Raw genomic sequence first — 3,478 nt, forward strand, 5'->3', positions numbered from 1 at the left:
GCCCAATGCCCAAGTGAACGCTCCTGAGCGTCCTTCGAGTACTGAGCACCTCGCAGGCAAACGGGCGCGTTGACAAGCTTGGCGAGTTTTCATTGGGCCTTGCCAAGGCTTAGTCAAAACGCCCGCGAGAGGTCGTGCGGACAAGGAACGCGAACATAATGCAAGCTTCCGAAAGCTGCTATCGCGGCGATGCACTCTCCCCTCACGCGACGCCTAGAGCACTGCTGCGACAGCTGCTGCAAGAAAGGCGCCGCCAGGCCGCACGCTTCACTTGGCCGCAGGAGCAGTGGCATCGAGGAAACGCAGGTAAGCCAGACTCGTTGATTGCCAGATCCGAGGACGGTCACCGGCAAGCACAGATTTCCACCACCGTTGTGGTGACAAGCATTCAGATATCCTCGCAGGAGGACTTGATGCCCGCCATCACTGCCATAAACTCCTCCAGGGGACACCTACTGCGGTCTCACAGCGCTACCACTTCACTGGCTCGTTCCGTGGCGCTAACAGCACTGCGAAAGAAGGCTCCGCCAGGCCCCACGCTTCACTTGGGCGCAGGAGCCGTGGCAACGATGAAACGCCGCTAAGCAAAACTCGTTGATTGTGCAGGTTGGAGCACGGTCATCGGCAAGCGCTGATTTCCTGCACCGTTGTGGTGACAAGCATTCGGATATCCTGGCAGGAGGACTTCGCGCCCACCAGCACTGCCAATCAACATTACCGGGGACACCTGCGGAGGTCTCACAGCGCTACCACTGGACTGGGTCGCTCCGAGGCGCTACCAGCACTGCAAAAAAGGCTCCGCCAGGCCCCACGCTTCACTTGGGCGCAGGAGCCGTGACAACGAGGAAACGCCGGTAAGCCAAACTCGTTGATTGCGCAGATTGGAGCATGGTCATCGGCAAGCGCTGATTTCCTCCACCGTTGTGGTGACAAGCATTCAGATATCCTGGCACGAGTACTTCACGCCCACCAGCACTGCCAATCAACATTACCGGGGACACCTGCGGAGGTCTCACAGCGCTACTACTGAACTGGGTCGCTCCGAGGCGTTACCAGCACTGCAAAAAAAAAAAGGATCCGCCTGGGCGCGCGCTTCACTGGGCACCATTGGCTGTGGCAACAAGGAAACGCCGCTAAGCCAAACTTTTTCGCCGCGCAGGTTAGTCTTCGCTTTTATTCGGCATTTGCCGCTTTTGTTTTGTCACGCCTGCTGCTGCCAAGGTTACTGGCGCGGTTTTTTAGCGATGCCTCGTAATGCAGAACTTCCTCATGTTGTTGATGCCCTTCTGCAAGTAACCGCAGAAATGCGTGGAAGTTTGCGCATGATCAAGCCGTTGTATGAAGAACCTATAGAAATTGTGACGCTTTGAGTGCAGAGAACAAGACGCGTACAAAAGAAAACGAAATGCTGGCTAGAAGGGTTTCTAACATCGAGCAGTATTCTCGCACAAGCAATGTCGAGATCGAGGGTGTGCCCTGCACGCTGATCGAGAACTGTGTCGCTGTTCTGCAAAAACGTTAATGACGAGATTGGCTGCCCTGTGGCGCCATCTAACATGGACGCTGTTCACCGCATCCCCGCGAAGAATGACGAACGTATAATAGCATGCTTTTGTTCCCGCTCTAAAAAGGTTGAATTCGTAAGTAAAGCCCGGAAACACGACTAAACACTACCACTCCAGGCTTCCCCCCATTTGCAGAGACCAAGGTCTTTATTGACGACTACTCAGCCCAAGACAACAAACGTCTGTTTGCTCATTCCCTCGAACTAAAAAGACTGCACAAGTGGAAACTCTTATGGACGGACAACTGCCGCATTAAAGCGCGAAAGACAGAAGGGAGCCGCGTGAACGTCATATCTAGCGCACGCGACATTTCGCTAATCGCCTCGTAGCCGTCCAAACCTTCTTTTAATATCAAATCGAATAAATATTCCAGACAATGCATAATTCTTCAGAAGAACTAAAACTTTCATTAATAACACCAGGCTCCCCCATAACTATCTATTCACCTTAACATACATAGGCCATAGTTAACAGTTCTAATAAACAACTATGATAACATGATAGATTTCTTTTGTAATCTGCATAACCCTTTAAGTATCATTTGCCTCCAGAAGCACCGCTGACAAATGCTTATCGTAATATGTTTGGTATTCCCTGATACACAATGGAAGTATGTGTTGGAAAGCATGTTCGGTATGGTGGTTTAGAAATTCTCGTCTAAGGTAACCAGCCATATCCTAGTCGCCATGATCTCTCTTTCTCTTGACCTAACATGGAACCTGTATTTTTAAATTCGATAAATATTTTCTTTAAGCTAAGAGTAGAAACACAATAATTAGATTGGTATATGGCTTCCGATCATCTTATTTCGCTAGTTTTTTGTTTCCAACTAGATGCTATTTTTAATATCCTGGCAAACGAAAACAGAAATGGCGTTGTCCTCCGTGACATAAACATACATATTACTAACCCCTCTGATAGTCATTGCTCCAGGATATGATAGTGCTATGCAGGATATGGCCTAGATTCATTAATAATCATACCCACAAGATGTCCTCCATCCGGATCACATTCCATAATATACCATGTATTATCAAACCTATGCTTAGAGCAATATGCCGGCGTTGTCACTGTTCCCATTAGGAACCACTATTCCGTATTCCTTCTATTAAAATCTATTAACCCGCCATACCACCGAAACATAGAAAGAGCTAGCTTTCACACCACTCAGTTCATTAATCAATTTGCAGAAATCAACTGGAACCCGATTCTTTCTATGACAGACAACTGCTGAGTCGCTCCGGGGTGCTACCTGCACTGCAAAAAAGGATCCACCTGGGCGCGCGCCGCAGAAGCCATCACAACAAGGAAACGCCGGTAAGCCAAACTCGTTGACTGCGCAAATCCTGGCTTTCCAACAATTTAATAACAAATCTAGAAGCATGTCCTCACAGTGTACGAACATAACACAGGATACTCACTATTTCTGAACCCCTAGGAACCCATGGACAACAGGATCCTCCTTACAAAGTACTAATAAATGTGATAACCTTCATAAAAATTAAAATACCAACCCTTTATAGTAACTTTAAAGTCGCGGTACATAACTTATTATACTAGACTTAGCGGACTCTTCAAGGAAGCCAAATGCTCCTACTTTGAGAAAGCGATCGTTAAGCACAAAAGTAATACCCGCAAGGCCTACGATACCATCGGGTCCTTTCATCACCTGTCTTTACCAAACCAGACACTGAACAAGCGTAATACAGGAACAAGGGTAGTAATGAAAGTCACTGATATTGCAAATGAAATAATGCTTTTTTCTGTCCTCTACATGGTTATTCACAAAACAGTATACAACAGCCAGTACTCGGCCAAACCCCTAATTCCTTTTACTTGTGCCCTACGTTACCCAAAGAAGTGTCCGATTCAGTCGCAAATTTAGGAACTACTAGTGCCGGCCTTGATGATTT

The 3,478-nt window shown here is 47.8% G+C and overlaps 1 long non-coding RNA gene across 1 annotated transcript; it reads left to right on the forward strand.

Annotated features, from left to right (window-relative positions):
- The first annotated feature begins 611 nt into the window (after positions 1 to 611).
- Positions 612 to 2,871, forward strand: LOC142558174 (uncharacterized). Its single transcript, XR_012822966.1, has 3 exons — positions 612 to 854; positions 935 to 1,159; positions 2,789 to 2,871. It is a non-coding gene; the product is annotated as an uncharacterized LOC142558174 (long non-coding RNA).
- Positions 2,872 to 3,478: the final 607 nt, after the last annotated feature.

Source organism: Dermacentor variabilis, chromosome 9, assembly GCF_050947875.1.
Source record: "Dermacentor variabilis isolate Ectoservices chromosome 9, ASM5094787v1, whole genome shotgun sequence".
NCBI lineage: Eukaryota > Metazoa > Arthropoda > Arachnida > Ixodida > Ixodidae > Dermacentor > Dermacentor variabilis.